The sequence below is a fragment of the Bos taurus genome, chromosome 4 (genome assembly GCF_002263795.3).
Source record: "Bos taurus isolate L1 Dominette 01449 registration number 42190680 breed Hereford chromosome 4, ARS-UCD2.0, whole genome shotgun sequence".
Taxonomy (NCBI): domain Eukaryota; kingdom Metazoa; phylum Chordata; class Mammalia; order Artiodactyla; family Bovidae; genus Bos; species Bos taurus.
Window position 1 is genome coordinate 114,549,059 of NC_037331.1, and position 17,767 is coordinate 114,566,825.

General features: G+C 42.7%; 1 protein-coding gene across 9 annotated transcripts in view; it reads left to right on the top strand.

Moving 5' to 3' along the window:
• The window catches only part of GALNT11 (polypeptide N-acetylgalactosaminyltransferase 11), a 52,683-nt gene that overhangs the window by 9,613 nt on the left and 25,303 nt on the right, over positions 1 to 17,767 (top strand). For 2 of the 9 annotated variants that reach the window (XM_059886002.1, XM_059886001.1), the window contains one exon: positions 11,895 to 12,313. The exons of 6 other annotated variants lie outside the window; for them this stretch is intronic. The gene's annotated coding sequence lies outside the window, so the exon portion shown is untranslated. The remainder of the gene's footprint in view (positions 1 to 11,894; positions 12,314 to 17,767) is intronic. One more of the 9 variants, XM_059886003.1, reaches the window with a different exon arrangement.

The window sequence follows — 17,767 nt, forward strand, 5'->3', positions numbered from 1 at the left end:
GGCTATGTGGAGTCTCTGAAGCGCCCACGGAAGGCGTTCCTCATAGCTTTGGCAGTGCTGTTGGTTTTTAGCATGTCCTTTTGATTCTTTCTTACTGTTCCCATCATCCTCCTGTTCTTGCATGTTGTCTTTTTCCATTAGAGCCCTTAACATGTTAATGACAGATATTTTAAATTCCTTGTTTGCCAGTCCCCAAATCTGTCATCTAATTCTGGTTCTAATGATTGCTTTGTCTTGGTGACTATTTTCTCTTTTAGTGAGCTTTGCATTTTGTTGTTGTTGTTGAAAGGCTGTTATCTCGTGTCAGGTAATAGGAACTAACAGAGGTTGGCAGTGTGTAATGTCTGCAGTAGTCTCAGGTTCCAGAGGCTTTGGATGCTTCTAGTGCCCTGTTGGGATAAGTACTGTTCCCCAGAGAGAGTCTGTGTCAGCTCTGAGTGCCGAGTCACTTTAATCATGTCCTACTTTTGCAACGCCATGGACTGTATCCCACTAGGCTCCTCTGTCTGTTGGATTCTCCAGGCAAGAATACTGGAGTGGGTTGCCTTGCCCCCCTCCAGGGGATCTGCCTGACCCAGGGACCAAACCCGTGTCTCTTACGTCTACCTGCATTGGCAGAGTGCCGCCTGGGAAACCTGCATCAGTTGTAACACACCTGTATTCTATTTGGAGCCCTGCTGGTGGTATGCTGAAGTGTGAGGAAGGGTAAGAATTCTGTAATCTTCCAGTTAAATCTCAGCCTGTGTCTGTGACCTTCACAAGTGTTCTCCATTGCTGTAGCTTTATTCCTCCCTGCAACCCACTCCCTTTCCTAGCTGCGGTTTCCAGTCTGTTTTATAGAAGCCTTCACCTTTGTTGATTACTTTTTCCCGTGGTGGCTCAGATGCTTAAGAATCTGCCTGCAATGCAGGACACCTAGGATTGATCCCTAGGTCAGGAAGATCCCCTTTTAAAGGGAATGCAGTCCACTCTGGTGTTCTGGCCTGGAGAATCCCATGGACAAAGGAGCCTGGTGGGCTACAGTCCATGGGGTCACAAAGAATTGGACAGGACTGAATAGACGGGAGAGATAAAGCCTTCCTCAGCAATCAATGCAAAGAAATAGAGGAAAACAACAGAATGGGAAAGACTAGAGATCTCTTCAAGAAAATTAGAGATATCAAGGGAACGTTTCATGCAAAGATGGGCTCAATAAAGGACAGAAATAGTATGGACCTAACAGAAGCAGAAGATATTAAGAAGAGGTGGCAAGAATACACAGAAGAATGGTACAAAAAGATCTTTACCACCCAGATAATCACGATGGTGTGATCACTCACCTAGAGCCAGACATCCTGAAATGTTAAGTCAAGTGAGCCTTAGAAAACATCACTACGAACAAAGCTAGTGGAGGTGATGGAATTCCAGTTGAGCTATTTCAAATGCTGAAAGATGATGCTGTGAAATTGCTGCACTCAATATGCCAGCAAATTTGGAAAACTCAGCAGTGGCCACAGGACTGGAAAAGGGCAGTTTTCATTCCAATCCCAAAGAAAGGCAATGCCAAAGAATGCTCAAACTACCACACAATTGCACTCATCTCACACGCTAGTAAAGTAATGCTCAAAATTCTCCAAGCCAGGCTTCAGCAATACATGAACCGTGAACTTCCAGATGTTCAAGCTGGTTTTAGAAAAGGCAGAGGAACCAGAGATCAAATTGCCAACATCCGCTGGATCATGGAAAAAGCAAGAGAGTTCCAGAAAAACATCTATTTCTGCTTTATTGACTATGCCTAAGCCTTTGACTGTGTGGATCACAATAAACTGTGGAAAATTCAAGAGATGGGAATACCAGACCACCTGACCTGCCTCTTGAGAAACCTATATGCAGGTCAGGAAGCAACAGTTAGAACTGGACATGGAACAACAGATTGGTTCCAAATAGGAAAAGGAGTACGTCAAGGCTGTATATTGTCACCCTGCTTATTTAACTTCTATGCAGAGTACATCATGAGAAACGCTGGGCTGGAAGAAGCACAAGCTGGAATCAAGATTGCCGGGAGAAATATCAATAACCTCAGATATGCAGATGACACCACCCTTATGGCAGAAAGGGAAGAGGAACTAAAGAGCCTCTTGATGAAAGTGAAAGAGGAGAGTGAAAAAGTTGGCTTAAAGCTCAACATTCAGAAAACGAAGATCATGGCATCTGGTCCCATCACTTCGTGGGAAATAGATGGGGAAACAGTGGAAACAGTGTCAGACTTTATTTTTCTGGGCTCCAAAATCACTGCAGATGGTGATTGCAGCCATGAAATTAAAAGACACTTACTCCTTGGGAGGAAGTTACGACCAACCTAGAGAGCATACAGAGATATTACTTTGCAAAACAAAGGTCCATCTAGTCAAAGCTGTGGTTTTTCCAGTAGCCATGTATGGATGTGAGAGTTGGACTGTGAAGAAAGCTGAGCACCGAAGAATTGATGCTTTTGAACTGTGGTGTTGGAGAAGACTCTTGAGAGTCCCTTGGACTGCAAGGAGATCCAGCCAGTCCATCCTAAAGGAGACCAGTCCTGGGTTTTCATTGGAAGGACTGATGCTGAGGCTGAAACTCCAATACTTTAGCCACCTCATGCGAAGAGTTGATTCATTGGCAAAGACTCTGACGCTGGGAGGGATTGGGGGCAGGAGGAGAAGGGGACGACAGAGGGTGAGATGGCTGGATGGCATCACTGACTCGATGGACGTGAGTCTGAGTGAACTCCGGGAGTTGGTGGTGGACAGGGAGGCCTGGAGTGCTGCGATTCATGGGGTTGCAGAGTAGGACACAACTGAGCAACTGAACTGAATGACTAACGCTTTTCCCCCTCAGGTTTGACTGGAGGGCTAGGAGGGGCTGGAGGAATGTCTTTCTTAATCTAGAGAAAGCTCTGGTGTCTTTTCCCCCTGGAGGATATGCCTGTGTTAGGAAGAAGACTCTCTGAAGTGATTATTCTTCTCCTCCCCTGCCTTAGTCACGTGGGGATCAGTCCGGGGTCTGCACACACACTGTGGTGGGATCCCTGGGGCTAAAGCCCTCAGAGGTGTGGCCCCTCCCTGCTCCAGACTGATTCTCCTAGTCTCTCCCTTTCAGGCCAGTTTATGGTGCAGCTTCTGCTCCAGGTAAGCAGATCTCAGCTGTGTGTCTCCAGGTTTTCAGCGGTAGTTTGTCCTGTAACCTTTGTTCTCTGATGGGTTCAAAAGTCATTGATGTTTGGTTTATTTTTGTACAGATAGAAGAGGTGGCTTCTAAGCCCTTTTCATATAGGAGCTGAAAGCATGCTTTTTAACTTAGATTTTATGACTTGTTACCATCTTGAGTGAACCAGATGCATAGGTTCAGGACTGCAGTGTTGTACCTGAGAGTTGCTTATGTTGGCTGCATTCGATTCTTCATAGTTTCCTGCTAATTAACAGTTATTTCAAGCTACATTGCCTTTGAGCTTTTGATTTCCTCAGAAAAGCTTATCATTTTGAAATTTTTTTTTTTTTTTTTTTTGCTAGTCGGAAAAATATCTTGCAGCTGTTGAGAAGAACTTCTTAAATAATTTTATTTAGTTGTTTGCTGTGCTGGGTCTTCACTGCTTTTGCTCTGGCTTTCTCTAGTAGTGGTGAGTAGGGGCTACTCTTGGTTGCGGTGCTCCATCTTCTCAGTGCAAGAGACTTGTTTGATCCCTGGGTTGGGAAGATCCCCTGGAGAAGGGAGTGGCCACCCACTCCAGTATTCTTGCCTGGAGAATCCCATGGACAGAGGAGCCTGACGGGCTACAGTCCACGGGATCACAAGAGTTGGACACGACTTAAGAGGCTAAACCACTACCACCACCTGGGAAGCCCCCTGAAGCAAATCCTGAGGTAAAAGTTCAGATCCACATAGTGAGTAATCCGGGACACACCAGCGGGGGAATGAGGAAGTGAGGGTAGGAGAGCCAGACAGTAAGGGGCATGTTTTCCAGCCAGTTGCCGCTGTGGGCAGTGAGAGCCTAGTCATGCTGGGAACCGGGGCCAGTGGAGAATGCGGGTAGCAGTTTCTCTGGCTGTGAGGGGGCTGGCTGCTTCTAGCAGCCCACTGTGAGGGCCGCCGCTTGGGAGGGCCCATTTCCCCAGAGTGTGGACCTGCCCCGCAAGTGGGCAGGTGGACTGCAGAGGCTGGAGATGCGGTGCTGGCGCTTGGCTGTCAGCCCCGCGCAGGATGGTGAGGCTCCAGAGGATGTGCAGGTGACTCTGTCTGCTGTATGATTTCTTGCGGCCTGAGTCAACAGGAGCAGCTAGGAGTGAAACTGGCTGTTTGCCAGGTAGATTTGTCTGCTTTTTAAGCCTCCTGAGGTGGTAGAATGCATTCAGAAATGAGTGTCTGAAAAAAATCCAATATTCCGTCACAGTATGGTTTTCTCATGTCTCTTTTTAGCAGTGCCTAGCCTGTTCCCTTTCAAATACAAAAGGCGACAGTTTAGAACATAACCCTGGCCTTGTGCTTCTGGTAATGGCAGTCTGGGTAGCTTCACTCAAGATAGTTGATGCTCCTGAAAAGCCTGAGAATTTAAAAATAGTAAAGAATTACTGGGTTCCAGTTTTAGGAGATGATAGAAATCCAGAGAGGTGAACGAACATCTTGTTTGGGAGGAGAGTTACTGATACCTTGACTCTTGTGGGAAATGTAAATTTATGTTAAAAAAAGAAAATCACTGGATGACTTCTATTTTTTTTTTTTTTAAGGAATGGCAAATTGAGATTCACTATTTCTTATTTACCAGATGGTTACAAAGTAATGAAGGACATAAGGTCACTGGGATTCAAATCTGGTTTCTCCCCTTACTAGCTGTGTATCCTTAAAGCAAGTTACTTAATTTCTCTAAAAGGAAGAGGGGAAAAGATAAGACTCATTGTTCTCTTCCTGTCTGTCTTACACCCTGGAATATTTTCTGTTCTGTTTTTTGTTCGTCTTTGCACACTTGACTAATGTACATAAACCGCTCTGTCAGCGCTGTACACCACTAGAGACTCTTGACACGCTTGCAGAGTAAAACCGTCGGTAGCCATGGTTTAGGGATTGGCAGCTCCACTTGCGTCTTTGGGCCCTGGGGCACAGCGGCTGCAGAGGTTGTGCTGACCATGGATGGATGTGTGCTTGTAGGTATTCTGTGTGTTTGGGTATCTCAGAACACTTATTTCTGACAACTATTTTTTTTCTTATTCATTCATTTCATCTTTATCTGATATACTTTTGACTTAATCTTCCTTCTTATGGGCAGAAAGGGAACAAGCAGTAATAGTTTTTGTGGTTTTGGGGGTTGTGTTTATGCACTGTTCATTTGATGCATCCCCATGAGAAGTTGCAGTCTGGGGCGTACCCTGCATGGTCTTGTGGTTAGGACTTGATGCTTTCACTGTCATGGCCTGGGTTCAGGCTCTGGTCTGGGAAGTGATCCCACAAGCCATTTCATGCAGCCAAAAAAAAAAAATGTTGCAATCTGGAGGCTGGTCAGCACCTTTTGGAGTTTTGAATTTGAATTGCTTTAGCTGGGGGACGTGCCCTGACACGTAGAACCACGCTTATTTTCTCTCTCTTTCCTCTTCATAATCTGCTTGGCTTCTGACTACATTTGAGTTTAAATCCCTGTGTTGACAAGATATGGGCTGTTTCTGCTGGGACTGAAGAAAAGCTCAAATGTCAGCCGCAGTCAGGGCATTTCTTGAGGATGCCTGGCAATCTTGATCAGATCCATGGGGTCAGAAATGAGGTAAAGTATGACCGTTGTAATAAAGAAGCTTTAGTATGTATACTAGAATACAGAGTTAGAAAGACCTTGAGAGTAATGATTCCACGAAGTAAATGTTGGTTGTGCAGGCCCTTTTGAGCCTGTGGTCACTTTCTTCTTCCTGTCTACCGTAGGTCTTACCTAGGGAGAGCTGCTCCTTACTGGAGCATTTGATGGGAGAGAGTATTAAAGAACAATAGTTAGCCTTGTTAGCTTCTATCAGCCCTTATTCACTGACAAAGCAGGTGTCCTAAACTTGGTAAGTTTAAGTAATTTGTCATATTTTCTATCCTTTTGGTTTTCTTTAGTGTTTAAATTTGCTTTTGTCTCCATCCAATCAACATTACCATGTGGTTTTCCTCTGCATTTGAGATATCATATATAGACACTTACATGTGTTTATGCTCCTTGATTTTCTTATAGAGAGGACATTCATAAATATCAAAAGATCAAAGGATTATTCCCAGAGAGCTTGTGATGTCTGGAATTTGCTCTGAACCTTTCCTAGTTCAATAATTGTAATTATGAAATACATTTCTTTCTAGCCTTCAGAGTAGATAAGGAATGGGAAAGAATAGTGTGTATTTTTGTGTTGTCATCACTTGGTAATTTTACAGGGTATGTAGGAAAGGCACTGTTATAAATCAGTACTGACTCTAGCTGAGGCAAAATATGACTCTCTTTCATGGAAAAAGCGACAAAATGTTTACTGTTTGACCCTTTGGAATATATACTGATGAGAAAACAGCTGGAAACTACTGAAAGGTAAATACTTAACATTTAGAGATGAATATGATGATAATTATTTGGTACTGAAGGAAAGTGAGGGCTGTCCTGTTTGATTAAATAGAATTGTCTCATTAGTCTTGTAGTGAAAAAAGGTGGCTATTGAAAGAGGCATGCTAATTTCAGACTAGATAATGATTTAATAGAGAAAACGTAATTTTTCAAATCCTTCTAGAATATTTGTTCAGTGTCCAAATTTTATTGTCAAATTTTTGACAAATTAATGGATTTAAAATATTTCTTCCCTTAAGGATGCTAAAATCTCTTTGCTTCTGAAGTTAAAAGCCCGTATATTTCATGTGAAGCCTTTAAATATTTAATCCTCTCCAAATTGGTTCTTGTTTTTAAATTAGGAAGTTTTTTCCTAAGAAAAATTTTACCTTTATTATTAAAGAAATACATATTCTTTTATATTTCTTTTTAAATGAAGAAAAGTAGAATATTATCCATAGTGCTACTAACTTGAATCTATTACATTTATTTTTCATTAATTACAAATAGCACTATAATGTTTTGTGACTAGGGTAGGAAGATTAAAAATAACTGGTAGAATTTGCAGCAAAACATTGATAGACTGCAGGGTTTTTTTAATTTTTAACTTCTTGTTCATCTACATTTTGACGAGAAAGACAACTTTTGGGGAAAACAACTTTGTTTTTCTGAGTTGCTGTCTGGGCCTCTTACATGATAATAACTCCTGGTCAGGATGCTCGCACTTTGCCACTTTGCTTTTCCCAGGGCATCGTTTAAAATAGCCGCTTAGCGTTAAGCCTGCAGAAACTCACGACCACCCCAGTCAGTCAGAGGCGCCTGCTACCCTGCCCTCTTTCCTGCTGATGTCCTCAGACAGAGAAACGCCCTTCCCCAGGGCTGTTGTCCTGTGTCCCTGCCCCACCCCCCGCCCCACTGATTCTGGGATCCATAAGTAATAATATGTCTCATATGTCAACTTAAAAGCACAATGCAAGAGTTGCGAGTTAAGTTTTATCTGGGGCAAAATGAGGACTGCAGCCTGGGAGACAGCACCTCAGACAGCTCTGAGACACTGCGCCAGAGAGGCAGCGGGGAAGGACAGGAGATGTGTGATTTTAGTGATTGGGTGCATGCATGCAATCGAGCACATATTTTTCCAGAGGGTTTCTGCTAGTCAGGTGAAGCTTTCTGCTAGTCACGAGACCGTGTCACCATGAGGAATTTGAGTGCTTTTCTAGATATGAGGAGATACAAGGATCTGGCTCATAAAAGCAGCTCCTGAAAATGTCTTAACTATCTGAAGGCCTGTCCTGCTAGTTTTTCCCCTAGCACAGCATGCCTCCTTTCCTACTTTCCACCCTGAGCTCCTTTCAGAGGGTGCTGAAAACCAGCAGCTGCAGCAGCACATGATTTAATCCTTGTCACGTGAGATGGCAAGTGCCCAATTGTAGTTGACACCTGAGCCTCCATCCTTTGTGAGGGTATACTGAAAAAGTGCCTTCAGTCACACAGCCCGGTGGGTTTCACTTCTCCATAGTGAGAGCCGGGATGCTGAGAGGAGCTCCATGCGGCCTCCACGTGGTTGGCTTGGGCCTCCCCATTCAGCATTCTTAATTCAGTACCCCAGCTCCAGCTTCTCAGCGCATGTTTTGGGCCAAACATAATTGCGGTTTCGGACCATGAATTTTAAATAATTATAACTAGGCTCAAACATGTCTTTATTAATCAAAATATGAACCATCATAATCACATTTTTGCCAACGAGAAGTAAGTTTATTCTTGTAGTGTAAAAATCCATGCTTAGAGATTCAGCAAACCCTTGGAAAGCATTCTCTGCCTCCTGCTGGTTGTGGAAGGGTTTTCCTTGAAAAAAGTTGTCCTGGGGCTTGAGGAAGTTGTAGTCCATTGGTGAGAGATCAGGTGAATATGACAATGAGGCAAAACTTCGTAGCCCAATTTGTTCAAATTTTGAGGCATTGGTTGTGCGACACACAGTCGCGCGTCATCATGGAGAATAATTGGGCCCTTTCTGTTGAACGGTGCCGGCTGCGGGCCTTGCAGCTTTCAGTGCCTCTCATCAATTTGCTGAGCATGCTTCTCAGATGTAATGGTTTCACTGGGATTCAAAAAGCTGCAGTGGACCAGACGGGCAGCAGACCACCAGACAGTGACCATGACCTTTTTTTGGTGCAGGTTTGGCTTTGGGAAGTGCTTTGGAGCTTCTTGATCCAACCACTGAGTTGGTCATTGCCGATTGTCATAGAAGTTCCACTTTTTATCTCATGTCACAATCCATTCGAGAAATGGTTTGTTGTTGTATAGCATAAGAAAAGACGACACTTCAAAATGACAGTTTTTAATTTGCTGTCAGCTCATGTGTATTGAGCTTTGTCACCTTTGCTGCTGCTGCTAAGTCGCTTCAGTCATGTCCGACTCTGTGCAACCCCAGAGACGGCAGCCCACCAGGCTCCCCCGTCCCTGGATTCTCCAGGCAAGAACACTGGAGTGGGTTGCCATTTCCTTCTCCAATGCATGAAAGCGAAAAGTGAAAATGAAATCACTTAGTCGTGTCCGACTCTTAGAGACCTCGTGGACTGCAGCCTACCAGGCTCCTCTGTCCATGGGATCCTCCAGGCAAGAGTACTGGAGTGGGGTGCCAAATGCCAAATGACTGTAGAATGGTCAACATTGAATTCTTTGGCAGCTTCTCGTGTAGTTTTAAGAGGGTCAGCTTTGATGATCCTCAGTTGGTCGCTGTCAACTTCAGATGGCCGGCCACCGTGCTCCTCACCTTCCAGGCTCTCGTCTCCTTTGCAAAACTGCTTGAACCACCACCAGTGCACTGTACGTTCATTAGCAGTTCCTGGGCCAAATGCATTGTTGATGTTGCATGTTCTCTCTGCTGCTTTACAACCCATTTTGAATTCAAGTAAGAAAATCACTTGAATTTGTTTTTTGTCTAACATCATTTTCCTACTCTAAAATAAATATATAAAATAAAGAGCAAGTAATGTCATTAGCAAAAAAACAAAGCGATAATAACATAACCATATTTATTTAAGGCTGTATTCCAATATCAAGCAGCAGAGTTCAGCAGTGCAAAATCACAAGTACTTTTGCACCAACCTATTATTTTCTGATTTTTTTTTTTTTAGCATAATAGCAAAACTTAAAGTATCAATCCCTAGCACCTTGAGTGGTGTCTGGCATATAAAACTCTTACATGATTCCAGTGTTAGCCTTTTCTCTAGAATTATTTAATGATTTTCAGAAGAAAAATGTTAGATTGTTCAGTACATTTAATAGGCTATGACTGGAAAATTAGTGGAATGATTTTAGTATCATCTTAAATTGTGCCATTTGTGACAACAGGGATGGATCTAGAAGGTATTATATTTCACTGTTAGTGAAATAAGTCACTCATATGGATCTAAGAAAGAAAACAATGATAGCAAAAGAGAAAAGACTCCTGGATACAGAACACAAGCTGGTAATTGCCAGAGGGGAGGAGGGTGGGGGTGCATGGAACAGATAAGGAGATTAAGAGGTATAAACTTCCAGTTATGCACAGCAGAAGAAATATTAGTGATGACGTAATAACTTTGTGGTGACAGATGATCACTGAACTTAGCGTGGTGATCACTTTGTAAGGTATAAAAATACCCCGGTTACAGTTCAGTAAAAAAATAAAATGGTGACAACGTCTAATGAGACTGTCTATGTAAACTGTTTAGCCCTGCCTACGTTACTACACTCTTCTCATTGCGCACAACCTAAACAATGTCCTCTAACTTCTTTTGGAACATGAATACACCTTAACTGTTCACCACAGATGCTGTGCTAACCATAATGAGTTTGAAAAGGTGGAAATGCTTGTGTCTTCAGGGGGTTGCTTATACTGTAGGCAAATTGTTCACTGGGGTATCTCCAGTTTGTGTGTCTGGAAAGGATTCTTCTCTGATTCACTGTACCTCTCCAGAATCTGAGCGTTAGCCTCTCATTTTCCACCACAACATGCATCTTTCCAGATCACTCTCTCTGGTAACATAACTCCAACGGCCATTCAGCTACACCAGGGCCCATTGGCCTGTCCACATTTTTTCATCCTGCTTCATTCTTCCTGAGCCTCTCAGCTCTCCTTGTCTGGCTTAAATCTGTGACCTGTCATTCTGATCAGCACACTGCATATACCTTTCCCTGTTCTTCTTCCTCTGTACCACCCTGGCAAAACCGACTCTCAGCTTACTAGCCAGCCACCTGTTCCCTGGCAGCTCCCAGACTGTGGCTAGAGGAAACGTGAAACCACACCGTCTTGTCTACTGAAAATTCACGTAAACAGGTGGTCGGCCCTTTATCTGGGCTTCCCTAGTGGCTCAAATGGTAAAGAATCTGTCTGCGTTGCGGGAGACCTGGGTTTGATGCCTGTGTGGGGAAGATCCCCTGGAGGGGATCTTCCATGGCATGGCATGGCATGGCATGGGCATGGCAGCCCACTCCAGTATTCTTGCCTGGAGAATCCTCACGGACAGAGGAGCCTGGCGGGATACAGTCCACGGGTTTGCAAGAGTTGGACACGACTGGGCGACTAAGCTCAGCATAGCCTTTTATTCATTTACATTTTGAAGAATGTATTACCTTGGTATCTAACTGCTGAAGTTTTTGCTTTATTAACTATTCAAGTTTATGATTGAAAGTATTTGGTCACTAGTTGTTTTGCATTAACTAACCTTAAATGTTTGTTTTGACCCTCCTTTTAACAGCTTTCAAGCCTCGGATATTGAGGCCATGGCTATATAGAAGGAATGGCAGATAGTATGAAGCAAAAACCTTTTTATCATGTAGATGCTGAATTCATTATTTGTTAGCATAGATTCAGTTTTCAGCCTTTTGATTTTTGTTTGAATGTTTTAATTTCTTAAGCAGTTAAGGACTTGTTATTTTATTTATAACAGGCATCTGATTGGTTTCCACTTTCTTTATATTTGGGTGTTAACTTCTTGACCTGTTTAAAAGACTCCTGAAATTTTTTGCTTCTGAAGATTTTGAATTAATTATATTTTTAAAAAATGACCAGGTTTTGTCAGTTCCTCTCATTTTTATAGGTTCCTCAATTTAGTAACGATTTAATAACGATTCACTACATAAAAAATTTCTGTAAAAAGTTACCATAATATAGCTTGAAAAATATTCTATTTACCCATAAAATTGTTGAGAGTTAATACATTTTGTAGTTTAGACCAAGGAATCTTGATGTGCTCTTGTGGAGAGGGTGAGCTGGGGGTATTATGTGAAAAATCTTGATGGAGTGGGTCAAACCTTATGGGTGAAGAAAAAACTTTTTTCATTTTGCCCTTAGGTGCTGGCAGCCAAGAGGAAGCCGAAAATCGTGCAGTGGACAAAGTGGAAAGTAGCCCCTCTTTTTATAGCAGAGAGCTTTATTTAATTTGTGAAATTGGACAATGAGAGTCTGGGGGGGGCGGTTTGAAACCATTTCCAATAATAAATATGGCTACTGTCCTGCCTAGTTGTCATGCTCAGTTGCTCAGTCGTGTCTGACTCTGCGACCCCCTGGACTGTAGCCCACCAGGCTCCTCTGTCCATGGGATTTTCCAGGCAAGAACACTGGAGCAGGTTGCCATTTCCACTCCAGGGGATCTTCTCCATCCAAGGATTGAACCTGCATTGGCAGGAGGATTCTTCACCTCTGAGCCACCTGGGAAGCCCATACTGTTGTTGAAATAAGGTTGAAATAAGATCTCCATGCATAGCATTAAGGTACTGCTTGGCTCAAACAGAATAGTATATTTGTTTGGAAATCCCAGCATTTTGCAAGCACACGATAACCACATTACAGTAATTTTTTCATTTGTTGTTCAGTCACTAAGTTGTGTCCGACTCTTTGCAACCCCATGGACTGCAGCACGCCAGGCTTCCCTGTCCTTCAGTATCTCTCAGAGTTTGTTCAGACTCATGTCCATTGAGTCGTTGATGCCATCTAATCATCTCATCCTTTGTCGCCTCCTTTTCCTCTTGCCTTCAGTCTTTCCCAGCATCAGGGTCTTTTCCAATGAGTTAGCTCTTCACATCAGGTGGCCAAAGTATTGGAGTTTCAGCATCAGTCCTTCCAATGAATATTAAGAATTGATTTCCTTTAGGATTGACTGGTTTGATCTCCTTGATGTCCAATGGGGACTCTCAAGAATCTTCTCCAGAAATTTTTTAATTAATTTCAACAAATATTTATTAAGTGTTTGCTGTGTGCTAGCTTTTGTTATAAGCTTGGGGGATACTGCAAGAAACAGAACAGACAAAAAACTCTTGCTCTGATGAAGCATACATTCTAACAGGGAGCAGACAGACAATAATTAACATAATGAATAAGAAATCAATATATGTAAGAAGGTGGTAAGTTGTATGGAGTAGGGAGGATGGGAAGTGCTAGTGTTTGGTGGTTGAGTTGCAGTTTTGAACCTGCTTGTCTAGACAGAACTTTGTTAAGGTAATAGTTGAGCAAAGATTCAGTAGAGGTGAAGCTGTGTGCTAAGTCGCTCATCGTGTCTGACTGTGACCCTGTGGACTATAGCCCTCCAGGCTCCTCTGTCCTCTTTGGGATTCTCTAGGCAAGAATACTGGAGTGGGTTGCCCAGCCCTCCTCCAGGAGATCTTCCCGACCCAGGGATTGAACACGTGTCTCTTACATCTCCTGCATTGGCAAGTGGATTCTTTACCACTCGCACCACCTGGGCTGGGATGAAAAGTATTCTAGGCAGAGGGAAGAACCCATGCATAATCCCTTACACTTTTAGTGACCCATAAGGAGACTGTGTCTAGGATGAAAACGAATGAGGAGGAAAATAGTGGGAGATAACAGTCGGACTATTACATAGGGACTTTCAGGTCATTGTAAGGAACAGATGGTCACAGATACCTTTCATATTATATTTTAAAATTAGACCTAATGAAGAAAAAGTTAACATTTGTTGAACCCTAACCTTCCCCTGTTGTCCTGAGCTGCTTAATGGCAGAGCTCTTGATTAGCCCACTCTGGCTTCTCTGTGATTGGAAATGTTGGCTGCTGGCTTCCTCTCCTGGTCCCTTGTGCGTGGCTCCCTTCTGTGTTCCCTGTCAGGGAGGCCACTGTTGAAGTGGGAAGGCCTGGAGTGGTTTGAGGAAAAGAATCTAAATATAAATCTCCTTACACAGTTGAAGAAGAGATTGGCTTCTTACTCACAGTTCTTTATGGAATCAGAGCAGCCTGTACAGGTAGTCTTTTTATTTCTATTTATGTTTTGGCTGCGCTGGGTCTTTGTTGGGGCACACAGGCTCTTTGTGGCTGCAGTGACTTCTCTCGTTGCAGAGTACAGGCTCTAAGGCATGTGGGTAGTTGTCGTACATGGGCTTAGTTGCTCCACGGCATGTGGGATCTTAGTTTCTGGACCAGGGATCGAACCAACGTCCCCTGCAGTGACACGCTGATTCTTAGCCGTTGGACCACCAGGGAAGCCCCATGAGGTTAAGTCTTAAACTAAAGAATTTCATGGCCTTTTGAAGAATTAGTGCTTTTGTTTTTGTTATTATTTGCTTGTTTTTTCCCTACCTCCAAGCAAATATTTTAGGAAGTTATAATGCCTGTTTTAGTTAAAATCTAATGTTTCACTGAAGAACTGTGGACGGAGGTTCGTGACATTGTCCAGGAGGTAGTGGTAAGACCATCCCCAAGAAAAAGAAATGCAAAAAGTCAAAATGGTTGTCTGAGGAGGCCTTACAAATAGCTGAGAAAAGAAGAGAAGCTGAAGGCAAAGGAGAAAAGGAAAGATATACCCATCTGAATGCAGAGTTCCAGAGAACAGCAAGGAGAGATAAGAAAGCCTTCCTTAGTGATCAGTGCAAAGAAATAGAGGAAAACAATAGAATGGGAAAGACTGGAGATCTGTTCAAGAAAATTAGAGATACCAAGGGAATATTTCGTACAAAGATGGGCACAATAAAGGACAGAAATGGTATGGACCTAACACAAGCAGAAGATATTAAGAAGAGGTGGCAGGAATACACAGAAGAACTGTACAAAAAAGATCTTCATAACCCAGATAACTATGATGATCTGATCACTCACCCAGAGCCAGACATCCTGGAATGCAAAGTCAAGTGGGACTTAGGAAACATCACTAGGAACAAAGCTAGTGGAGGTGATGAAATTCCAGCTGGGCTATTTCAGATCCTAAAAGATGATGCTGTGAAAGTGCTGCACTCAGTATGTCAGCAAATTTGGAAAACTCAACTGTGTTCACAGGACTGGAAAAAGTCAGTTTTCACATGTATAATATCATATGTGAAACGAATCGCCAGTCCAGGTTTGATGCATGATACAGGATGCTCGGGGCTGGTGCACTGGGATGACCCAGAGGGATGGGATGGGGAGGGAGGTTGGGGGGGTGCTCAGGATGGGGAACACATGTACACCCATGGCGGATTCATGTTGATATATGGCAAAACCAATACAATATTGTAATTAGCCTCTAATTAAAATAAATTTATATGTTTTTAAAAAGGCCATTTTCATTCCAGTCCCAAAGAAAGGCAATGCCAAAGAATGCTCAAACTACCACACAGTTGCACTCATCTCACAGGCTAGCAAAGTAATGCTCAAAATTCTCTAAGCGAGGCTTTAAGAGTATGTGAACTGAGAACTTCCAGATGTTCAAGCTGGATTTAGAAAAGGCAGAGGAACCAGAGATCAAATTGCCAACATCTGTTGGATCATAGAAAAAGCAAGAGAGTTCCAGAAAAATAGCTACTTTTGCTTTATTAACTATGCCAAAGCATTTGACTGTGTGGATCACAACAAACTGTGGAAAATTCTTCAAGAGATGAGAATACCACCAGACCATCTTACCGGCCTCCTGAGAAATCTGTGTGCAGGTCAAGAAGCAACAGTTAGAATCGAACATGGAACAATGGACTGGTTCCAGATTGGAAAAGGAGTACGTCAAGATTGTATATTGTCACCCTGCTTATTTAACATATATGCAAGTACATCATGTGAAATGTTGAGCTGGATGATGCACAAGCTGGAATCAAGATTGCTGGGAGAAATACCAATAAGCTCAGATGTGCGGAGCAGAAAACAAAGAACTAGAGATCCTCTATGAAAGTGAGAGGAGAGTGAAAAAGTTGGCTTAAAACTGAACTTCAGCAAACGAAGATCATGGCATCCGATCCCATCACTTCATGGCAAATAGATGGGGAAACAGTGACAGACTTTATTTTTGGGGGCTCCAAAATCACTGCAGATGGTGACTGCAGCCATGAAATTAAAAGATGCTTGCTCCTTGGAAGAAAAGCTATTTCTAGCTTATGGTGAACGGTGTCAGATTCTTGATCTCCAAAGAAGATTTAGTTTCAGGACCAGGCTTGATCACTCAAGCGCTTTTGTGTAGCAGTTTTATTAAAGTACGAAAAGGGACAGAGAAAGGTTCTGACAGAGACCTCAGAAGGGGATGGAGAGTGCCCACCTCCCTAGTCTTAGCAAGGGAGTTATATACTGTTTTAATTAGTTATTACAATAAGAATGTCTCAAGATTGTAAAGATCTTACTAGACCCACAATTTACATTTTAAGATAACAGGATTAGCCAGAAGGTCTTCAGGAAGGAGAAACTGTCTTCAAGCAGGATACATTGTTTTTATATAATCCTTAATACAGTTGTTTGTTGTGTAATCATCAGTTCTAGGCTTAAAGAAAAAAAGTTTCTTTTTAGTTTTCTGTGACTGTGACTAAGGAATGTAGAGAGAGAGAGAGAGAGAGAGAAAACACATTTGTCTTTTCCTCCTCCTCGAGAATTCTAGACACCTCTCTCTACTTCCAGAGCACCAGACCCTCTTCTCCTCCTTGGGGATCCTGGACTTCTTATCAACCTGCCTAGGAATTGACTCTCTCACTGTGACCAACCTAGAATATTAAAAAGCAGAGACATTACTTTGCCAACAAAGGGCTGTCTAGTCAAGCTATGGTTTTTCCAGTAGTCATATATGGATGTGAGAGTTGAACTACAAAGAAAGCTGAGCCCGAAGAATAGATGCTTTTGAACTGTGGTGTTGGAGAAAACTCTCGCGAGTCCCTTGGACTGCAAGGAGATCCAACCAGTCCATCTTGAAGGAAATCAGTCCTGAATATTCACTGGAAGGACTGATACTGAAGCTGAAACTCCAATACTTTAGCTACCTGATGTGAAGAACTGACTCATTGGAAAAGACCCTGATGCTGGGAAAGATAGAGGGCAGGAGGAGAAGGGGATGACAGGATGAGATGGTCGGATGGCATCACTGACTCGATGCACATGAGTTTGAGCAAGCTCTGGGTGTTGGTGATGGACAGGGAGGTCTGGTGTGCTGCAGTCTATGGGGTCAGAGTCAAGAGTCAGACAGGGCTGAGTGACTGACTAACTGAACTGAATGTTTCACCTAAATGTTTCTACTCAGTATTGTCTGCAACATTTTGTTGCAAAGTTACAAATTTGTAACTTTAATCCTTTGTCTTAATGGCTCCATTCATTTTGCTTAGAGAAAGTTTTCTTCCACTTCCAAATAAAGTGGATCTTTTTCTGTGCCTGTCTTAACTCAATAGTGCTGCAGCTGACCTGATAGCACTTTGATCGGTGTCTGACTTTCCTTTTGTGCGGTGGTGATTTCCCATTGGTGTTACTGTTGTGGGATGTTTTTGATTGTTTGGGTACTGGTGTTTTGTTTTTTAAGCTTTTGAATTGACATGTGGTGAAAGAACTAATAGTTTTTGGTTGGCAGATAGTTAAGAAATTGAACCATTTGCTGTCTTTTGGGCTTAAGGCATAACATTGTACAAAACAGCTTAATTTTTGAATTGGAGCTTACTGATGCTGATTTGCTTTGTCCTGGTTTGGGGGGGCATGATAATTTTTGAAAAAATTATTTTATACTGTAGAAGTTAGTAATGTATAAGTAGTATTGCTTTGTAGATTTCTTGTTTGTACATGACTTAAATAGTGTTTCTCTGCTCTCACGCTCAGTGAAACGATTTTATATGTGCAGTGGGCTCTCTACAGACAATTCCTGAGGGGGCTGTGTGAAGCCTCCATGAAGACCCGATATTACAAGAAGCTTAGGAAAACATTGCTGTTCAGTGCCCTATTGTTTATAAGACATCATAAGGAGAGGGAAAATGGGATTATTTGAACTCTTTCAGTTATAAATTTGA